Source organism: Periplaneta americana, chromosome 11 (genome assembly GCF_040183065.1).
Source record: "Periplaneta americana isolate PAMFEO1 chromosome 11, P.americana_PAMFEO1_priV1, whole genome shotgun sequence".
NCBI classification, from domain to species: Eukaryota; Metazoa; Arthropoda; class Insecta; order Blattodea; family Blattidae; genus Periplaneta; species Periplaneta americana.
This window is the reverse complement of record NC_091127.1, coordinates 17,429,388-17,453,990: the sequence shown is the minus strand read 5'-3', so window position 1 is coordinate 17,453,990 and position 24,603 is coordinate 17,429,388. Positions and strand designations below refer to the sequence as shown.

Genomic DNA, 24,603 nt, shown 5'->3' with positions numbered 1-24,603 from the left:
ATGAAAGTAATATTAACTGCTAAACAAATTTATCAATCAAGATGAATGAATCTATGTATGTAATGAGCAGACATCGGATTCTAGGGCAAATGCCTATTTTGTTTCTTTAGGAGAAAAGTAAAAATAATTATTAATATTTGTGTTTCATGGAAATTGAAAGGTATTCAAAGAGTTTTATAGTGCCCTAAAATGCCCTAAAAAGGTTATTAGCGCCTAATTTGTTAATATTCGCCTAAAAATGCCTAACTCACTGTAAAGTTTCGCATTTTACTCTTACTTTTTATAATTTATACATGCATTCACTGCGAAATTTAAGGCATTTAAAAAGTGGAAAGTTCGCTTCACACCGGCCATGAAACCATTGATAAAGGAAACAAAATGTTTTGAATCTCACGACACTCGCAATAGATTTCACCGAATTTAACATGTTTGGAGGCATAAATGCCGACAAAGAACCAACCTTAGTTTTGAAGCAGGCAACAATCACAACATGTGCTGCTACCGATTCAGAGATATACTACTATACTAGTATAGACCCTACTATAAAAATGACTGTTTTCGGTCTGAAACCGATTAGCTGTACTGCCCTTCAGAGTGTCATAAAATCACAATTTTTGGAGAAAGAGTGTTTTTGAAATATTTATGAAAAGTCGTAAAACTGCGAATTAGTAGGGTAAACCGTTACAAAATATTTAAAAGAATGGCCCTCCTAGTGTTAACACTACCAGGAAATGCAACAATAAGTGGAACTTTGTATTTTTGCGCCTGCTTTCAAAATGATTCTCAGTGACAAAAGGCAAAGGTTAACTGTGGAGAATTTAGAAAAAAATTCTGGTGGTGTACTGTGCAGATAATTATAATAAAGTCTGAGCATGGAACTGAATTTCAATAACTTAAAATGAGTAATCTTGATATCAATAATCATTATTTCATTAGTTTCAATATATTAAATTTGTGCAGCTCTGTTTATAAATATAATATAGTATTCTTTTTTAATGTTTAAACATACTTTTTTGTGCGTATTTTAGTGTATAACTAAAAATTTCAGTGAAAGAAATAAGTATGATACCTTGATGTGCCTAAAATGCCTATTTTCATTAAAATAGAGCCTAATTTTACAAATTTTGAGCTTATTTTAGGCGCCTAAAACTGCAATTTTTAGTGCCTAAAAATCCGATGTCTAGTAATGAGCTAAGAGTGGGATTATTTTTTTTGTGCATGTTGATTGTTGCCGATGTTCGACAATTTGTGAGTATCGACTCAACAGTTGCGAGTAAAGGGGTCTTATCTGTCCACAATATTGGATTCAGTTTTCATTTGAGCAACGGAATGAAAAGTTTTATTCAATTTTATAACCATCTTCTTTCAATTCTAACACAATTCGCAGTTTATAAGGCTATATTTTCAGAAGTTTGCGCAACATTTTCTAAACAGTGGATTACGGCATTTGCAAGCATTTGCTTAACAAATTAGCACTGTTGACTGGTAACGGGTTTTTCTAGTTGGGTTTCTGCTGTTACGAAGAACCTCTGGAAGCTTAATATCGCTTTTTGTTTTTCCTGACTTCATTTCACATGAGTTGAACCAGTTTATTCAAACTTCTTAAGTAACGTACGATAAGAAAGCATGGTTAAGCGAAGGACAGGCTTTCAAATACATTGTTGTACGAAATCTTCTTGATCTGGCAGTGCAGTTTCTTTCACATTCATAACAACACTGCACTAAACTGATTCTCGTTTGACGATTTAAAATCATTTTCTGACACTCAAAAAATTTCATGTGTATAATAAACAAGTCAAATGGCTAACAAACTTCTGTTGATTTTTCAAAGATTATGGGTCGATTTCTAAAACACGGACGAAATCCTGGTTCCAAACCTCGGCTTTAAAACCGCGATCAAGGTCTGAATCCTTATGCGATTTCTAAAACGAAGTCGAGACGCGGCTTGAGAAGAAACCGAGGTTCGTGGGTTTTATATATGGCAACGCAGCTAAGAATCTATTTTTATTACTGTATTAGAAATAAATGGACATCGGGAGTAATATTTTTATTGAATTGCAGCAAGTCACGTTCTTTTGTTCTAAGTAAAGGTATTTTTATATTTAGGGAATATACGTGCGTTTAAAATACTAGCATTACTTAGTATTTAACAGGGAACGGATGTTTAGGTACGAGAATGATATTACCCAAATAATTAGCACAAGTCGAGCGTTTATGTTGTAGTTTATCGTTTGTTCATAACTACTACCAAAATTAACAACCTGAATACCCGATTCTAAGGAATTAATAACCTAAATATTAACTGGATTAAAATTTCAATTGAAACTAAAATGTAGTATGGTTCTATTTTCACATATAATAGGCTAGTACTATGTGGAAAGCCCCAGTAGCATAAAACTTGAAATAAGAAGACAAAATCACGTTTGCTTCATATTCTTGTAGGCCCATAACATTTTCGAGTATTAAATGAAATATCCAAAACTACAGTAAAGACTAAGAATTAAGATATATCGTCCTATAGGCATAAAGGTATAATTAATATAAAATATTATATCTTACTTCCCTGAAAGCAACAAGAAGGTGTACAAAAATTGTCAACCTATCGCCTCTTGCATTTCGTTGCAGATTATTATTTAGCATTCTTGCTAAATTTTGCGTTTTCTTCGAAAATCGAAATATTCGCCTGAAATTATCGTCGTTATATAGTTACAAAGGATTATTCCTCTCTCTCATCACTCTAATCCGGAGATTTAATACCCGTAGACACAAATTTTCCTTTGACTATTACACTCTTACTACGTCATACTACTTTTGACCAATAAAACGGTACGAAAGGACGTATTTCAACCAATCATGGCTGCTTATCGCACAATTTTATCGCGTCCCTAGCATTTGTTTAATTTTATCGCGTCCCTAGCATTTGTTTCTTTGTTTGCCAACATTTGAAACTGCGCTGGTCTGGACGTCAAAAAAAATATATATAAAATTACAAATCACTCCAGTCGATGCACAGCAGTTTCAAATATGACTCGCATTGGCATTCAAGAACAAGAATTAATAAAAATCACTGATCATACCTATGCATCTTCTGAAATCCGATTTACAAATAAATGAAGATCACCATTCGGAAATCCTGAATAAGTTGAATACACCATGTAGGCCTAAATCAACGAGTTCCACGTCTATTACGCACACGTCCAATATAACATCAATTGAACCACCAACCACATTCAAATTTGAAAATTGTACATTCAATAATTATTCCTTTTAAAATTATTCATTCGGAAATCCTGAATAAGTTGAATACACCATGTAGGCCTAAATCAACGAGTTCACTTCTATTACGCACACGTCCAATATAACATCAATTGAATCACCAACCACATTCAAATTTGAAAATTGTACATTCAATAATTATTCCTTTTCAAATTATTCATGTTTATTTTTTATGTCATCGTCGTTAATTAAAACTTTTCTAACACTTGTGTACAGTATATTAGTTAGGTTATGTTATAGCTTCTGCTATATGATATTATGGATAGTCACGTATCAGAGATTATTTAATATTAAGATTTAATGAAAATCATCTGTCAAGTGACGTTGATTACTGGGATTCGGATAATTGAAGTGGAATGTTGCATTTTAATAAAAATGAAACTGAATCAACAATGCCTTCTTGACTAGTAACAGTCCACAGAGTTCAATGATGATTCCATAGTTGGCACAACTGATACCGGTAACAAGAAAACATAATCATAAACACTACTGCCATCTAGCGTAATGTTGAGATGGTACAATAATAATAATAATAATAATAATAATAATAATAATAATAATAATAATAATAATAATAATAATACTTATTTGTTAGAAACCAGTGTACAAGGCCTGGATATGATATCGTCAGGTTCGATAGTTGATGCACTTGAAGACAGTTGTATTTTCATAAGCCAATTAATATTTTATTGTATTGGAGTACTTTGTTACTTCTAATCTTTATATATTTTCTTCTAATCGTGTAATAGTCAATTAAATCCCACTCGAGTTTTGATTTTCTCTAGATAAATCTGCTCGTGTTCCACTAGCAGAAAACCTCTAGTGAGATTACTGTTGATAATCATCCAGCTGATAACTACCTCCATCTTGTATACATGAAGCCGTGGTTTTAAACCTGCCCCAGCCGTAGTCATCTGGTTCCCAAACGAGGTTAGAGCTTCATTTCTGCGAGTAAGTAGCGGCTACACTCATTGCTCTCTATTCCCATTTGACCCGACTCGCGAGTGACATTGTGATTTTTTAAATTTAGAGAGGTTGTCATCACATTCCCAGATGAGCTCAGAGTATGAAGTGCAGAACTCAGTATTTTAATACTGATTTACTAACAGGATAGCTATCTTAGAGCCCTTTAACCTTTTATCTAAGGGTACTTATACGTTGGAGCGACGATAAATGATAAAAGAAGCAGCGATGCTATATCAGAGAGAACTGAAGCATGCATTATCATTGAGGTGTGCATATTGGAGTAACGATAAAAGCGAAGATACACGATAAAAGCGACGAAGAAGAACAATTCCATTTTCTTCGCTCTTGTCGTTTATATGACCTCTGATAAGATAATACTAATCTGTATAATGACCGATGGTTATCAATATATCCGAATAGTAATCGATTTATTATTATTTCGGCATATTAAATTAATTATCATAGATATTGGCAAATTGATCAGTTGCGTATTTACTCGTGATACGTTATGTGATCACAAGAACCAATCACAACACAATGAATTTATACTAGCTTTGGGATGAGAAACGGGTTCAATTTTGCACCTGATATTTCCTATATATCTTCTTTCATTAAGTGGATCTATAGAATATCTTCCACTGATAGGCCAAAATCAAAATGTTCGCTTCCCGCGTCCTTGTTGCTCCGATATGAACACTTGATTCTTTGATAATACCAAAGCGTCGCTAGATCGTTTCTTTTATCGTTTATCGTTGCTCCAACGTGTACGTACCCTTAGATATTCTGGACTCAAAAGTAAGAATTCCCGCACTGAATTAGCCATCCGTTATTCATATGGTAGTAGTAGTAGTAGTAGTAGTAGTAGTAGTAGTAGTAGTAGTAGCAGTAGCAGTAGCAGTAGTAGGTCCTGTGACCAGAACATAGTACGAAATGGAAATATAAAAACTGGAAATTTATCTCTTGTAGAGGTGGAAAAATTCAGATATCTTGGAGAAACAGTAACAAATATAAATGATACTCGGGAGGAAATTAAACGCAGAATAAATATGGGAAATGCCTCTTATCATTCGGTTGAGAAGCTTTTGTCATCCAGTCTGCATTAAAAAATCTGAAAGTTAGAATTTATAAAACAGTTATATTACCGGTTGTTCCGTATGGTTGTGAAACTTTAACTCTCACTTTGAGAGAGGAACAGAGGTTAAGGATGTTTGAAAATAAGGTACTTAGGAAAATACTTGGGGCTAAGAACCATGAAGTTACAGGAGAATGGAGAAAGTTACACAACGCAGAACTGTACGCATTGTATTCTTCACCTGACATAATTAGGAACATTAAATCCAGACGTTTGAGATGGGTAAGTCATGTAGCATGTATGAACGAATGCAGAAATGCGTATAGTGTGTTGGTTGGAGGCCGGAGGGAAAAATACCTTTGGGGAGACCGAGACTAGATTAGAGGATAATATTAAAATGGATTTGAAGGAGGTGGAATATGATGGTAGAGACTGGATTGATCTCCCTAAGGACAGGGACCGATGGCGGGCTTATGTGAGGGCGGCAATGAATTTCCGGGTTCTCTAATGGCCATGTTAGTAGCAGTAGCAGTAGCAGTAGCAGTAGCAGTAGTAGTAGTAGTAGTAGTAGTAGTAGTAGTAGTTGTTTTATCGAAGCAATTCTCTATTTTACTTCGTCATTGATACATAAATATAACATAAAGGATTCTCACTCATTTATCCTGCAGTCGAAAAATGCCACGAAATAAAAACGACAGACGGACCAATACGAAAATACCCACAGTCGTGCTTCTATTCATTGTCTACGAACTAAGAATAAAATGAGTGTCTACTCTACTCTGATTGGCCTTGGGCAATGTAAACATAGGAATCTCAACAAGAACTCGGGACAGGAAAGAGAGAGCACTCGGTCCACTTCCTCCTAAAACTGGAGTGGGTAAACCCGTCTGAATGTAACAACGGAGGAGAGTTGCTTAATCTCCACTTTCTATGGAAAAATTGTCTCGTAATTTTCCGACGAGTCTGACTGATTGTGAATGAACTGAACTTTTGTAACATGTTCATAATATTAAACATTACCTATTACTTCGGTTTCCACCATGAAGGCGAGGATTCAAGTGTAGTTAGGGTGTTGCTTTAACGCTGTATAGAACCATGTTCATGGAGAGTAGTTGTTACGTCATCAATGTGATGTTTCGTGAAGTTTCAGGTGAATACCAAAATCGTGCTAACCCTAGATTACGTGAGTCTCAGAGTGTCAGCGTAGTGTCAGATAAAGCTAGAAGTTATACGATGATTGGTTGGTTGGTTGGTAAGCAAATAGACACAGACATATAAGTATATTCTTGTAGGTAGACTTACGACGCAGATATAGGTCTACATGCGCAGATTATTTTAATTGCATAAAAATTTGGCAGGGGGAAAGGAACTGGCTATCCTACCACGTTATCTCCTGGCTTAGTTGCCTCTATGTGATACCTTATTGGTGTCACTTATCAGGTTCAAACCTGTCTTCGGACAGTTGACTAAACACCAAACAATAATTGAACAAAATTGAATAACACAGAATATCTCAGTAGTGTACTGTAGCGTGAAGTTTACTGCATTTAATCTATCATTGTAACTAACGAGCATTAAATACCTTAAGTAATAGATAAACAATAGTTCTGAAGGAATATAATGTAACACAGAAATGAATCCTACATTACAGATACGTAATTAAAATAAAAAAAATATTAAAATGGAACAAAAATAAACAAAGATGAGGGAGATCGTTTGAACTATAAGGGCCATATTCATAGACATTTTTAGCGCGGGTTTCCGGTGGATGATCAGAGTTTTTCGTATTCATAAACCAGTGTTAGGGATAGGATATGATTTGAATTCTGTACTAGTAACCAGTGGATAGCCGGGGCTAGCTTAGTACGCTCGTAGCGCGTGCTGCGAAATGTCTATGAATAGCACCCTTAATTTTTAATTTGAAAAGAAGCTACGAGTAACAGGAGTAACATTTAGACCTATTTGCAAAATAGAGCGTTGTCTCATTGTGCAAGTAAAATTTCTTCGTGTGAAATTTTGACACTTAACATTTTCGACTCAATTTTCTTTCAGTAGCCTATTCACACATGTAGTCCGTGCGCGCGAATTTTGGAGGATTCTGTATATAATTTACAATCTATCTCCTATACGTACATAAATACAGTAGCGTGCAAATTAATCCGAACAACGTAATTACTTACGCAAAAACACTCAAACGGGATAAAAAAAGAAAGATCTAAGACATACCTCAGTAATCTATGTGGCCTCCCTTGTTCCTAATAACAGCTCTGAGACGATTTGGCATGGATTCCACTAATTTCCCACAAATATTCTTCATTTCTTCATCGCGAAACCATACACCAATGAGGGCAGAAATCATCTTCTCCTTTGTAGAACAATCAATTTTTTGCATTCTTCTTTTGCAAATTGACCACAAGTTCTCAATGGGGTTGATGTCGGGTGAGTTGCCTGGCCAGGGGAGTACCTGAATATTCTTCTTGTTGAAGAATTCTGTAGTTTTTCGAGACGTATGACATGGTGCCAGGTCTTGTTGGAACACACCTCTGCCATCCGGAAATGATTTTTTGCAGCTGGGGTACGATTCTGTTTTCCAGTAAGTGAATATATTTGTCAGAATTCATCATTCCCTTGATAGGTATTAATGCTTCAGGCCCTTCATGTGTAAAACAACCCCAAAACATTACATTAGGGGGGGTATTTGGGTGCTTGTTGGAGATGAGCTGCTGTTACTTTTTCCGATCCTTTCCGTACGTAAGAAACACGGTGGCCGTGGACCTCGAAATGAGACTCATCGGAAAAAAGTACATTCTTCCAGTCATTCACTGTCCAGTGTTGATGTAATTTTGCCCACATTAAGCGTTTTTTGCACATAACAGGTGTTAGCAGTTGCTTCTTAATAGGCTTACGATCCCTTCGTCCAGCTCCCAAAAGCCTACGCCGCACTGTTGTGACGTGAATATTCGCCCCAATGGTAGCCATTAACTCGCGGGTTAAGTCGACGGCAGTTAGTCTAGGGTTTAATTTACCTTTCCTCACAATTAAACGATCATCTGCAGGTGAAGTCTTCCTTTTCCGGCCACAGTTCCCTTTTTTCTGGGGTGTGATGGATCCAGTCTCCCTGTATCGTTTTATGATCGAATGAACAGTAGCCAAACCGATGTGACATTCTGCAGCAATTTGCCTCTGTGTCATAGAAGAATGCTGTGCTAATGTTATAATTTTAGACCGTTTTCGTGGAGTTGTATCGATTTGTGAAGAGGACAGAATGTACACAGGATTGCAGTATTAAGTCTTCAACACAACTGAAATGCTTATAAGTACAAAACGACAAGCAAAATGTCACATATTATAAAAAAAAAATAATGACAGACCTTCAACAATGGAATTACACGTACTACAGATGTCAATTAAAGCGGTATGAGCAGCTGTGAGGCCAACAATGACAGAAAATGTAAAAATATGTCGTGTTCGGATTAATTTGCACGCTACTGTATGACGTTCACAGCGCCGGAAGTTACCAAGCATTTGCTCTTAACGGATTGAGGGACAACCCCGAAAAAACCTCAACAGATAATTTATCCCAACCAGGATTTGAGCCCGGGCCCGCTCGTTTCACGATCAGATATGCCAACCCTTAACACACTTGCTATTTAACAGCTTGCAGTAGCGTTTTTCAGTAGCACTGCTCAACTGTCCTGTCAATATGGAAGCGCTGTTGAAAAACGCTACTTCAGCGTTTGCAGCGCGGCTTAGAAGCGCTGTTGAAAAACGCAAGTGTGTAGAAGTGTGTAGGTGGACTAGTACAAGTATTGTCCACCACTCTGGAGTAACGGTTAGCATGCCTGATCGTGAAGGAGAGGGGCCCAGATTCAAATCCTGATTGGGACAAGTTACCTGGTTGAGGTTATTTCCGGGGTTTTCCTTGAAGCCATTAACAGCAAATGTTGGGTAACTTTCGGCGCTAACCCTGGACTCATTTCGCTGGCATTATCACCTTCATCTTTTTCAGGCGCTAGACAACCTTAGCAGTTGATAAAGTGTCGTAAACTAACCAATTAAAAAACTACAAGTATTGTATTGGTTCCTTCTCTCAGGACATAATCATTAACATAATAATTACACGTATACTGTAGATCAGAATCTGCACAAGGAATGAAAAATGGTCTTTTATCAATAAACCGCCTTGTGTTGTCTTAGCTAAGTACCGATCCCATTTCATCAAATCCCAGTCTGCCTAGCTAGTACAATGTTAACTAACATCTCTTTTTAATAAAGTTCAAAATTCCCTGGAAGACATAGGCTACACATGCTGATGGGAAAGGAATTGCCCAATAACGGACATTCTCAAAGAAGAAAGTGGAAACCTAAATACCTAAATATGTATGCAAAGATTTCAAAAATATTTTCTCATCGCGGACAAACTTAAACACTCAATCTTGTTTATTTCATAATTTCTCGTATACAGTCTTCAGGCCAGCTAACTGCTATATATGTAACTAACTGTATTGCGACAATTACTATCATGGGACATTTATAACGCTACATACATACATACATACATATTTAGAAATGTTTTTATTGAACAGAACTAGACTCTTGCGGAAGTTTCTAAATAGTTTTAGATGACCAAGTTGTTATTTTTTTCTCCTCTCTCTCTTCTTTTTTTTTTTTTTTTTTTTTTTTCATTTTTTTATTATCTTGACATACATACTAGGTTCAAAAAGTTCCCGGAATTTGCTAGCATCATAGAAACAACGTACCTTAAACACTATTCTACAGCATTCCCTTCAAAATAGTTGCCTTCCGCAACAACACACTTTTGCCAACGCGTGTAGAGTTCCTGGAAGCCATTTTGTGAAACCCGTCTTAGTGCTCTCGTCGCGTTTGCGATAACCTCTTCAGCATTGAATCTCCGTCCTTTCAGATGACTTTTCAGACGGGGAAACAGAAAGTAATCAAGTGGTGAGAGATCAGGAGAGTATGGTGGGTGATCCAAAGCAGTTATGTTGTGCCTGGCAAGAAAATTCTTTACAATAATTGCGCGATGAGCAGGTGCATTGTCATGCATAAGGAACCAGTTGTTTTCTACCCACTTTTCTGGACGTTTCCTTCTCACTGCGTCCCAGAGGCGACGGAGGGTTTCTACGTACAATTCTTTCGTTACAGTACGACCTTCTGGAATGAACTCATGGTGCATGAGACCCTGACAGTCGAAGAAAACTTCCAACATAACTTTGCTTTAAGTGTGCTTAAATGCGACAGGCTCATGTCAGTAGATTTACTGGCATGTGAAAGAACTCCTGCGGGACAAAATTCCGGCACAACCGGCGATGCTGATATAACCTCTGCAGTTGCGAGCGTCGTTAAATAAAACATAACATTTAAAATAACTTTGCCTTTGGAAGTGTCCCTAGGAAATTTTTGCTTCCGAGGAGATGTTTTCGATTTCCACTCAGATGACTGTCGTTTAGGGACTGGGTCGTACAAGTAGCACCAGTTTCATTTTGTTTAAGAAATCACCATCTTCATCAGCCATACTGATCATGTCCCCAGCAAAACACAGAACTTAATGTTTGTACTTTGCTCTGTGGACATAATTACAAAATGCGACGAACAAACAAAACACTATGATAAACAATTGCCTACAACTCAAAACCAATAATTGCCATTATCAGCAAACTTTAAGGAAATGACATCATGAATGTTACCAACAAAACAAATGTATAATATCCCTTGTTATATATTAATACGAAAAATGGTAGTAAAATTCCGGGAACTTTTTGAACCTAGTAGTATTACTTAATCATTTGTATTTGTATGCCATTTATTACGACTTTGCTATTCAAAATTTTATGTCTTGTAACCCACATGTATTTTCCTATTAGTATATTAATTGTATACTATATCTCAAGTGAATTAATCGTCGAATTTATCTCGAGCATTTTAGGTCTTATAAACTGTATGTGTGTGAGTGTGTATTCCCCTTATGTTATGTAACTGATTTTGATTATGTGTAATTTTCTACTTTATTTTATATTGTCCTTATATTATGTAACTGATCTCGACTATTTGTAATTTTCTACCATATTTTATGTAATTTCTAAGATATCTTCTTTTGTGTTGGTTTGTATTTAATGTATATTATTGAAACCTGGTTGAGTGGAAGAGAAGACCTTATGGCCTTAACTCTGCCAGGCAAAATAAAACTACATACATACATAGAAGTCGAAATGTAGAATTTTTAAATCTACTTTTTTACTTTGTTTATATTCATGTTGAAATGTCATTTCGATCTAGAATGTTAATGAACGAACAAACAATATGTGCACATTATGTTCTTTAACTGTATCTTTGTAATTTCAGAATTCTACATTAACAAAATTGTCATGCTTAAAGCACTGAGTGTAAATAAATGAAAGATATTTATTTAATCTTACACAACTGAAATTAAACCATGTATGTGGAATTATTAATATAATATTACATGAAGCATATAAAACATATTAATTTATACTTTTTTGAAGGTGGACACTTCTGGATAACGTACAGTACATATTTTAATTCCGACTATTGGAAAGTTTCTCTGTAGTAGGATGGAAAATCTGAAAAATTGTATGATAAACCTTGACAATGATATGAATATATCTGGTAAAAAAAAAAAAACAAAATAACCTGTGAAATTCGTGAAATTGTTCTATCAGGTCTGATAGCATAATCAAAAAACTCTATAGACTGATTTAAATTGAAATCCGTGTACGACTAAGAAAATGAATTATTACTTAAGTATATGGTGTATTTCAGCTGCTTGAGTTTTATCCTAGATCATATATGATCTAAGGTTTTATGATGCAACTACTGCTTGGGTTTTTATTTTTGAAATTTTAATGTTTAACTTGTGATGATATTTATATTAACTTACTTGTGTGTATTTCAACCGCTTATAGTTTCTGTAATGAAACCTTTCTGGCTTGATTTTGCTTGAATTGAGTATTTATTGTGTGTGTGACGAGACTGTATTACTTACGATTTTTTATCGGCATTGCAATTTTATTTTGTAATGCAATTCTGTTCCTTGATTATGTGGTACTATATTTGGTAATTATGGAGGACGATCACTCCACGATTTTCTAACTTTTTTCTTTCACAAACGACGATTTTATGCTCTATTTTCGAAAGGTAATAGAAAAACAATTTCGGAAAAACATAATTTCGACTGTAACCTAACATAACCTATCACAACCTATACTAATCTAACTTATCCTTAACTAACTCTAATTAACCCAAGCTAAACTAAGCTAACCTGGTAATGCTGTTTGCTTAGGTTAGTTTAGGTTAGATTAACTTAGCTTAGTTTTCCTTGGGTTAGTTAAGGTTGAGTTAGGTTAATTCTGGTGGCCGACCACTCCACGATTTTTTAACTTTAATTTTCCACAAACGACAATTTTATGCTCGACTTTCAAAAGGTAATACAAAAAAAAAAAAAAAAAAAAAAAAAAATTCGAAAACATAATTTCGACTGTAATCTAACAAACTATGACAACCTAAACTAAAGTGATCTAACCTTAACCCTAACTAGGCTAACCCAAGAAAACTAAGCTAAGCTAAACTAAACTAACCTAACCTAACCTAACCTACTCCGATCGCCACCAAGCAGTAAACATCGCCAACCAACAAATGAGCCGTTGACAGCAGAAGTGGTGTAAGTCAAAAATAGGTAATGAGGGTTAAAGTAAACATTCTGTAAAATACAACGCAAAGTAGCAATTAATATTCAATTTATTTAAACTATTAGTAGTCAGTGGATAGCACGAAGAACATATTAATTGCTACTTTGCGCTGTATTTTACAGAATGTTTACTTTAAACCTCATTACCCAATTTTGACTTACACCACTTTTGCTCTGAACGGCTCAAATATAACATTACGTTACAGTCCAAAATTACTTACAACATTAAAAATGTAAAACATGTAAAATCATAGTCCGTTCGCAACAATCTACGCATATAAATGATGGGAATTCAATATAGAATAATTATACATGTTCAGGACTCCTGAAATCCATGGAGAGGTTTTTCTCCAGAATTAATGTATATTTCAGTAATTGTTCTTAGTTTTTAATTAAAACTGGTATGCTTAAGTTTGCTGATTAAATTTTAATAACAAAAAAATTAATTAATTGTCTGTGGCTTAAAGTTCTTTTATTGTCCCCTTAATAGCACCTTCTGTTTTAATGCATTATTATTATTATTATTATTATTATTATTATTGGTTGCTGTTATTCATAACTTATTTAATTCCGTTCATTAAATACAGTTGAATCTTACAGCAAATTATATTTGTCATAATTTTTTAACCTAATTTTATTCCTGTATAGATGTCAGAAGCAATCATAGAGATTTTCTTACACCTCCTCTATCACCTTTTCTATCGCACAAATATAAATAACGTTGTGTTGATATGTAAGAAATGGTCACGTATCTCAAGGTGTTGCTTTAATTTTCTTAAAAGATCCAATAAAAATCTCTTTCAATATGCGAAATTTTTGGAGAAAAAATAGAGGTTGTATACACTATGAAGATAGAATTAAGCAGTGTGTTTTTATCGTTTACTGCCATCCCTGGAAATAACACGGAAATGAAAACAAGTACAGAATGTATATGTTGGCAAAATAATGTAAATAACGTTGAATACTTTCGGACACAACCACTACACTGACTTGATGCGCAATTTGTACTGTTTACGCAAAAAGTTAATAGAACTTAATTTCCTAAACACAATATTTATTCTTAAGTACACATACATTCACCTATGCACTTTTTATAGCACTTCTAGGAGGGAGGGGCCATCCCGTAATCTTTGTAAACATACGTGCGCGAATAGTTCCATCAAGTATAAATAAACACAATTCAACAACATGTTTACAGCTTCATTAGACGGAAGTAGTAACATGCTATATTCCGCGCGCGGGATATTTGAAAATGGAACAAGTCTACGATAGAACGTAATTATTAGCATGGTACAGTCATCGAATAAAGTAAAACAAACACTTCGTAAAATAAATTCGCAGTGTCCTCGGGTATCTTATGTCTCTTCTTGTGTAATAATCGGCTCCGAATATTAATCATACACAAAAATAAAATTGCGTTGTTTTACATCTATTTATATATAATATTAGACTAAAACACTTGTAAAATATACGTAGGTATACATGCAGAAACAGATACTGAAAATTAATATTTCCTAATATAATGACATAATTAACACATAGTCTACTTCGTAAGTTCAACTACAAAACAGCGATATTGCATCACATTGAAAAATTATCTCATTTTAGTAGGGTTTCATTTTCAGTAAAAACTTGGCGCTGTGATGTGAAAATATAAATTAAAATTTCTCACCAAAATGTAACTGATAATTATGGACGTTTTAGATCTTGCTCCACATAGTAAGAAATACGATAACAATTATGTTTTTACTTACGTATTTCGATCGTTTCTTTGTAGAGCGTAATCCAGTCGTCCTTTCGTGTTCAGTCACTACAGCAGAAGTGAATAGTGAGAGACCCTCATTTTCTTTCGCAAGGCGATAGTCACCTATCAGATTCAAAGCTTTTAAATAGAAAAGATATTTACGACATTGTTCAGACTGACCTAAAGCAATTACATCATACATGTTGTAATAGTAAAATGTCTGTAATAACTACACACACTATCAATTTCTTATAACACTAATTCTTCCTATCTATAACACGATATGTTAGAAATATTTGTATTTTAGGCTGAGGTAAGCAGCCCGCACTGCAGAGTTTTATTGTGAGAGAAGGTCTTTGACATCGAACGATTTCCATACCGACATCTTTTATTAGAATACTGTACTAGTACACAACTGCTGCCATCTATACGCAACATTTAGAATTATCTACTTCTCACCGGTTCTGCTGGTTGTGTTGTTACAGAAATAGGTCAACCAACTGGATAAACGGTGGTAGCATGCGACACGAACCAATAATTATAATTGTAGTGTGTATTACGGGTTAGTACTTTGTTTTAATCCATATCTGTCACACATGTATGATCAACGACTATGACACAGCTATGGCGCAGCCTGATAATTGAAGTCATGGGTTCGAATTCCGCCAATACCAATGTATCATATTTACCGTGATATACTGCTGACGCCTCATACAGGTTTACCAACATAGGCTATGTACGAAACCGTAATATTGCCTGGAATTATTTTTACATTGACTATTACACTTTTACTACGTCATGCTACTTTTTTGACCAATAAAACGGTACGAAAGGACGTCTTTCAACCAATCATTGCTGCTTATCGCACAATTTTATCGCGTCCCTAGCATTTGTTTAATTTTATCGCGTCCCTAGCATTTGTTTATTTTTATCACTACCCTAGCATTTGTTTCTTTGTTTGCCAACATTTCAAACTGCACTGGTCTGGACGTCAAAAAAAAAAAAAAAACAAAAAAAAAAAACAAAAAAACAAAAAAAAAAAAAAAACAGAAAATTACAAACCACTCCAATCGATGCACAGCACTTTCAAATATGACGCGCATTGCCATTCAAGAACAAGAATTAATGAAGATCACTAGCACCATTCGGAAATCCTGAATAAGTTGAGGGATACGCCATGTAGGCCTACATCAACGAGTTCACTTCTTTTACGCACACGTCCAATATAACATCAACTGAACCACCAACCACTAAAACATTCAAATTTTAAAATTGTACTTTCAATAATTGTTTCTTTTAAAATTATTCATGTTTATTTTTTATTTCATCATCGTTAATTAAAACGTTTCTTGTTTATTTCATCATCCCTAATTAAAACTTTTCTAACACTTGTTTATATTATTTAGGTTAAAATAGCTTCTGGTATATGATATTATGGATAGTCACGTATCAGAGATTGTTTAATACTAAGATTTATTGAAAATCATCTGTCAAGTGACGTTGATTACTGGGATCCGGATGATTGAAGTGGAATGCAAATGTTTTAATAAAAATGAAACTGAATCAACAAAGCCTTCTTGACTAGTAACCGTCCACAGAGTTCAATGAAGATTCCATAGTTGGCACAACTGATAACAAGAAAACATAATCATAAAACACTACTCCGCGAAACCAGGTGGCCCGGGTTCGATTCCCGGTCGGGACAAGTTACCTGGTTGAGGTTGTTTCCGGGGTTTTCCCTCAACCCAATATGAGCAAATGCTGGGTAACTTTCGGTGCTGGACCCCGGGCTCATTTCACCGGCATTATCACCTTCATTTCATTCAGACGCTAAATAACCTGAGATGTTGATAAAGCGTCGTAAAATAACCTACTAATAGTACATTATGCAACGAGCCTATAATGAAGGTAATTAAGAAGTGAGTATGGATATTTATGAAACGAGCGCAAGCGAGTTTCATAATTTTCATACGAGCTTCTTAATTACCATTATAGGCGAGTTTCATACGACTTTTTATGCTCGACCATATTTCTAACTTGATATTATTAATTTTTTAGCAATGTCCCGTATGTTGTGAGATGTGCGCAGACGCGAAAGTATTGATTTTTTCCGAGGAACAGATGTCCACATTGACCTTGCTAGGCCATAAGAACCTACAGAGATAACATTCAAATTAAATTAGACATTGAAAAACGAGATGACAAATTGAATTTATTTGAATATTATTTACAATTAACGCTAATTATTATAGTAACAGAACATAACCTTCTGCGACAGTATTGGATTTCCAGCCTCCGTGACTTTTCGCTAATTCTCTTTCGATTGCATATCCGAGAATAATCGATACTTGCGGTTTTATAACGGTAGAAAGCTGACCTGTCATTGGCTGAACAGTTGTAACCTGAGTCGTCATTGGCTGAAAGCCTTGACCTTTAATGAGTAGGTGTACTTTAATGACATGCATTAAAGGTCTGCTACCAGGTGTATAATTACTATATTTCGGCATAGTCGAGCATAAAATAAAAAAAAAAACACTACTGTCATCTAGCGTAAAGTTGAGATGGTAGAATAATACATTTGAAGGCAATTGTATTTTCGTAAGCCAATTAATATTTTATTGTATTGGAGTACATTGTTAATTCTAATCTTTATATACTTTCTTCTATTCGTGTAATAGTCAATTAAATCCCACTCGAATTTTGATTTTCTCTAGATAAATCAAAACCTCTAGTGAGATTACTGTTGATAATAATCATAAAAGAAATCACAGCGTTTCAAAGATAGGTGCTATCTTCTTCTTTAGGGCTACAATGTGAACAAAAAATGGGGTGAGGAAGGACTCATATTCATTGGGATCGTACAAACAGCTAAACATTCCAACGAGTAGGAACTCCTTCTCACTCCATTTTTTGTTCAACTGAAGACGAAAATAGGGCCAATCTTCGAAAGGCAGTGACTTCTTTTTTATTGTCAGTAATGGAAGTAAATCCCGAAAAGACTAAGTATATGATTATGTCTCGTGACCAGAATATTGTCCCGAAAAACTAAGTATATGATTATGTCTCGTGACCAGAATATTGTACGAAATGGAACTATAAAAATTGGAGATTTATCCTTCGAAGAGGTGGAAAAATTCAAATATCTTGGAGCAACAGTAACAAATCTAAATGACACTCCGGAGGAAATTAAACGCAGAATAAATATGGGAAATGCCTGTTATTATTCGGTTGAGAAGCTTTTGTCATCCAGTCTGCTGTCAAAAAATCTGAAAGTTAGAATTTATAAAACAGTTATATTACCGGTTGTTCTTTATGGTTGTGAAACTTGGACTCTCACTTTGAGAGAGGAACAGAGATTAAGGGTGTTTGATAATAAGGTTCTTAGGAAAATATTTGGGGCTAAGAGGGATGAAGTTACAGGAGAATGGAGAAAGTTACACAACGCAGAGCTGCACGCATTGTATACTTCACCTGACATAATTAGGAACATAAAATCCAGACGTTTGAGATGGGCAGGACATGTAGCAGGTATGGGCGAATCCAGAAATGCATGTAGAGTGTTAGTTGGGAGGCCGGAGGGAAAAAGACCTTTGGGGAGGCCGAGACGTAGATGGGAAGATAATATTAAAATGGATTTGAGGGAGGTAGGATATGATGGTAGAGACTGGATTAATCTTGCTCAGGAAAGGGACCAATGGCGGGCTTATGTGAGGGCGGCAATGAACCTACGGGTTCCTTAAAAGCCAGTAAGTAAGTAATGTAAAAAGTTCATTCTACACCCAGGGTGCGAATTAAGATTTCTGATGAGGGGGGATAGAATCCTAGATAGAGAATACCATACATAAAATTATTATTATCCTCATTCTATACGACTCAACGCTTGGTTGCACTGAGTTGCTTGTCTTGCATCTTGGTCATAATGATAATTATATCCATGAGCAGGCTTAAGAAATAAGATGTGTAATTCCTAAGTTATTGATTGTTATCTGCTTGCCGGTGATGACAATACATCAATATTATTTTCTTTGCTTATTTTATAACTAGCCGTACCCGTGAGCTCCGCTGCACCTGTTAGAAATAAATATAAAGTAATTACATAATTAAAATAGAACGTTTGATCCAAAGAACATTCGTATTTGATAGAAGGATAAATCGTTTAATATGTTACTTAATTTAAATTGTATTTAAATAATTAAAATGTGATCATTTTGGTCCAGAGAGCACTCAGAAGTTACGGTAATAACATTATAGCATTATGTCCATCTAGAGAAATTACACTTTCCAATGGTGAAATAATAATTAATTATACAAATCGGTTAATTTAGCTTTCGATATTTCATACAAACACAGAAACATTCTCTGTAGGCTATTTTTCATAGCTTTCGATTGTTGTTGTCCAAGGCCCCTAGACGTAGTCATTTGTTTTCATTTCATTACACCGCCTTCGATGGCATTGCATTTAAATTTTAAAACTCATTTATCTCATTAAATATCAGTCCTATCAAAATTTTTAAAAGAATAAAACTTATCGGAAATCATTTTCAAAGAAACTTTTATTATATAACATATTTCACAAAAATCTATAATAAGCGAGATATTTTGATTTATTTAATTCAGGCCTCCTTATAACCCCTTTTAAATAACGTATTTTGAATGTCATATAGCCTAAAATCTAAGTTACAGCGAACTTAATTTATATCCCAATTTTCATATAAATCGGTTCAGCCATTATCGCGTGAAAAGGTAACAAACATCCAGACAGACAGACAGACAGACAAACAAACAAAAATTTCAAAAAAGCGGTTTTCGGTTTCAGAGTGGTTAATTATATATGTTAGGACCAATTATTTTTGGAAAATCGAAAATTACCAGAAAAATTTCGGCTACAGATTTATTATTAGTATAGATTTATAAAGTAGGCTATATTCATATTAAAACAAAATTATATTTTGTGAGGGGGGATAGAAGTTATCCCTGGCAGGAATGTTAATATGAATTTATGAGAGGGGGATAACTTTCCAACAGGTGGGAAATCCCCCCCATCCCTCCTCCCGTTAATTCGCACCCAGTCTACACCTCGTCTAAACAATTCACCGTTCCTTTCTCCTTTATGTAGAGCAATGTCATCGAAATATTCAATTAAAAGATACGAGATAGAAAACCTGGCAGTACCGGTAATTCCATTATTATTTTTAATTATTTATTCTTTATTCACCCCTTTTAAAACATTTGTCAATAAAACATCAACGATATGCAGGGGTATCAAAGTAGCCTACGGGGTTGTGGCGGTGTAAAGATTCGTAATTTGAGAGGAAATATTTGTGTAAAATAACTTCTGTACCCAGGACATTGTTATAGGAGATTTTATTGTTGTGTAAGAAAAAAAATGTTTTTTTTTTCTAAGAACGTCTGGAGAGATAGCATTTCCGATAAGAAAACAGGCACTGAAAGTAAGTTTTTCTGCATTCAGTACGGAACATTTCGCACTCACTTTTCGCACGTTTCCTAATAAATGCATGTACAGAACAGTTTATTGTTTCTAGTACCCTCATCAACTCAAGCTTCGTGATTGTATAAAATATACTGTGATTGAACTTCCTAATAGAAAAAACGAGAACTGTTATTTACGTCAACAATACTCTGCTGTTGCCACGAGACCACCGCCTTCTGGAAACGTATCTTACAATAGCCTACGCGTTTCAAGATAATATGGTTCCTCTATGTCTATGGCGATCATCGTCGAGCGTACAACGTTGGCGATCATCGCCATGCGAACAACGTCCGCCGAGCTGTTTCCTTTACAGCAAACATCCACGTCATCAGAAAACTGGTTAGCACTAACTAAGTTTGGAGGCAATAAATTCTGCTGAATCACTTAACGTGGGAGACAAGTTTAGGGGTTATTTTTCTAGTAAAGAAGGAAGCGCTAAATGGTATCAGTGAGAAACAGTGTTGCACTTATGCCACTTTAAACAGAGACGTACAGTATTTACAGTATTTAAATTATTTTCCGAACGAGCAATCTGTATCATAATAAATTTCATCGTTCATTATAAATTATAGTGGTTACAATATTCAAACTATTTTCAAAGATATTCAACTTAAAACTAGCTCTAAAACACACTTCATTAGGATTTTAAAATAATCTCAAGTAATTGGTTACCATACATTAATAGTAGTTATTTTAGGTTAGAATTTCGGAGAATATATTCTCTTGACGCTCTATATATACGTCCCTGTTCTAACAACACTAAATTCAGTTAAAAAAAACCGTCTTTAAAAATATATTATGTTTTTATTGTTCTTTCTCTAATGTGTTGAAATTACATAGAATTAGCCTGTGTTGAAATACAGACGCTTTATGAGTCTTGCTTACAATTTCACCAACTTCATTTCATAACATTTCCTTTATGGATATCTCTGTATTTTTGGAACTCATATCGTACAGGGTAGGGTGATTGGAAACATGATTAATTAAAGTTTCATCATTTGTTTATGAGACATTTCTAAATACACGATGTTTTGCAGTCATATTGTGTTATCGTCATTCGTTTGTTTTCTAAATGAATGACGATCATTGCTGTCAATTTGAAGCCAAGTCAATCCAGAGAGATGAACGCTAGCGCAGATCGCTGCAGCTCTCGCAGAACGTCGTAAACAAGCCAGCTCCATTTATTTACACGTAGAGCTAATTGAGCGGCGTTGTTAGCTAGGCGATGATCGCCATAGCGGAACCGTAGCTTTAGAATATGAAGATTGTCACATGTATAAATTTCCCCCCAAATCTCTTTAATTCTGGCACTTTCGTAAAAGGAATAGCGTGTAACTTACTTACTTACTGGCTTTTAAGGAACCCGGAGGTTCATTGCCACCTTCCTCAAAGCCATTTTAATATTATCCTCCCATCTACTTCTCGGCCTCCCCAAAGGTATTTTTCCCTCCGGTCTCCCAACTAACACTCTATATGCATTTCTGGATTCGTCCATACGTGCTACATGTCCTGCCAATCTCAAACTCTGGATTTAATGTTCCTAATTATGTCAGGTGAAGTATACAATGCGTGCAGCTCTGCGTTGTGTAACTTTCTCCATTCTCCTGTAACTTCATCCCTCTTAGCCCCAGATATTTTTCTAAGAACCTTATTCTCAAACACCCTTAATCTCTGTTCCTCTCTCAAAGTGAGAGTACAAGTTTCACAACCATAAAGAACAACCGGTAATATAACTGTTTTATAAATTCTAACTTTCAGATTTTTTGACAGAAGACTAGATGACAAAAGCTTCTCAACCGAATAATAACAGGCATTTCCCATATTTATTCTGCGTTTAATTTCCTCCCGAGTGTCATTTAGATTTGTTACTGTTGCTCCAAGATATTTGAATTTTTCCACCTCTTCGAAGGATAAATCTCTAATTTTTATAGTTCCATTTCGTACAATATTCTGGTCACGAGACATAATCATATACTTAGTCTTTTCGGGATTTACTTCCAACCCTATCGCTTTACTTGCTTCAACTAGAATTTCCGCGTTTTCCCTAATCGTTTGTGGATTTTCTCCTAACATATTTACATCATCCGCTAGACAAGAAGCTTATGTAACCCGTTCAATTCCAAACCCTCTGTGTTATCCTGAACTTTTCTAATGGCATATTCTAGAGCAAAGTAAAGGTGATAGTGCATCTCCCTGCATTAGCCCGCAGTGAATTGGAAAAGCATCAGATAGAAACTGGCCTATACGGACTCTGCTGTAAGTTTCACTAAGACACATTTTAATTAATCGAACTAATTTCTTGGGAATACCAAATTCAATAAGAATATTAAATAAAACTTCTCTCTGAACCGAGTCATACGCCTTTTTGAAATCTATGAATAACTGATGTACTGTACCCTTATACTCCCATTTTTTCTCTGATCAATAGTCGATCTATTACGCCTAAAACCACACTGATGATCCCCAATAATTTCATCTACATATAGAGTTAATCTTCTCAAAAAGATATTCGACAAAATTTTGTACGACGTCAACAAAAGTGATATTCCTCGAAAGTTACCACAGTTAGTCTTGTCCCCCTTCTTAAAAATAGGTACGATTATGGACTCCTTCCATTGTTCTGGTACAATTTCCTTTTCCAAAATTGAAAGTACAAGTTTATAAATTTCGCTAGATAATGCCCTTGCACACTCTTGTATTAATTCTGCTGAAATTTGATTAATGCCTGGAGACACTTGCGAAAATAGCAATTGCAAATTCGTATGATTTGAGCATTCGCTTCGCAAGTACTCCAACTTTCATAGTACTAATTTTGCGACATAGCCCTTTCCGAAATTTGTATTAGAATATTCTATTTTAATATTAACATACGAGTAAATTTTTATTTGTGCGCCATAAAACCACGACATAAAAAATAAACTATGCTATTTGAAGCTAATATTAGAAAAATATTAAACGAACTAAAATGTGTGTAAATGGATTCTGTAGCTGATTGCAAAAGTGAAAATATTTCGTCATCAGCCTTGTTGACAAGAGAGAGAGTATAGTATAGAAATCAAGGAAATATCAAACAATTTTAATTTTTTAGTGATCAAATAAGACGTAAAGTGATTATCAAGAAAGAGTTGTGAGAATGTCATAAAGAAATGAATTCCTGATTAAAGAAACCAGGTATTACGAAGTGGCTTTTTTTTTCTCTTCTGCGCAGGAGGGACCCGAAGGCTTACACTGCAGTCTGAGACTTATTGTGCTTGCCATTTCTATTCTGTGAATCATTGGGTAGCTGAACGGCCGCGCTCTTGTACAAGTACAGCACGCCGCAACGTGAACTTAACCCGGACTATGGTATGGATGATGATGATATCTGAGATTGGTGTTGTTATATTGTTGATCGAGTACATAATTAGATTTGAAATGAGGTTAATATAAGATGTTGTATTTATTTATCTGCTTTGTTAGAAAGTAATCGAAACTCTGATAAGGCCTTGAAAAAAAAAATATTATGTAGGCACTGCAGTGGTATGAAACTTTACCACATGTGCTTGGGAGTTGCCCACGGGCAGAAGTACTCAGAATAAAACGTCACAACATCATACGTTCTATGATCGCAGATGCACTTCGATCCAAAAATCTAGACGTTCACGAGGAAGTTCATTGTATTGCTGATGGTGGGAGCAATCGTAGGATCGATATCATAGCTATAAATAGGAATAAACAGACAGCCGAAATAATTGATCCTACGATCAGATTTGAAATCTCAGCCACTCAACCATCTGAAGTGAACGAAGAGAAAAAGAAAATCTACGGACCCACGATTCAGTACCTATCAGCGAAATACAACATTGAAAAAATCACAGTTACCAGTCTCTTCTTCGGAGCGAGAGGCACCCATTCCGAAAGCCTTTGTAAAGTGGAGGGAAAAATACAAGCTGACGAGAGATCTCCAAGATGCCATCGTCACCACCATTATAAAATGTTCTGTAGCGATATTTCGTCAGAATCTTTATGGCGTACCTTCAATTTAAATTATACTTGGTTCTATTTTTTTTGTTATGTCTTAATCACTTTTGTCTGAAACCTGTTTATATAATTTTTCATTTTAAATTTTATTGTGAACTATTCTGTGTCGCAGGGCAAACCCAAAATACTGGGTCAGACCAGCGAATAGGGATTATAAAGAATGGACACTTCGCGTCGGTACCTTTGATGTAGCCGGATTGATTTCAATGACCTTCAAGCCAGCTAGAGTGTGAGATTCTGCTTTTTCCCTAGAGTTGGCGCTGACATCACACCAGCTAGCAGTCGACACAGCGGAAATATAACACATA

General features: G+C 35.2%; 2 protein-coding genes across 3 annotated transcripts in view; one reads left to right on the top strand and one right to left on the bottom strand.

Moving 5' to 3' along the window:
• LOC138708854 (pyruvate carboxylase, mitochondrial-like) overlaps positions 1-14,917 on the bottom strand; it is a 223,790-nt gene extending 208,873 nt beyond the window's left edge. For both annotated transcript variants that reach the window (XM_069839105.1, XM_069839109.1), the window contains exon 1: positions 14,795-14,917. The gene's annotated coding sequence lies outside the window, so the exon portion shown is untranslated. The remainder of the gene's footprint in view (positions 1-14,794) is intronic.
• LOC138708855 (uncharacterized) overlaps positions 1-24,603 on the top strand; it is a 76,190-nt gene that overhangs the window by 31,902 nt on the left and 19,685 nt on the right. The window lies entirely within an intron of this gene.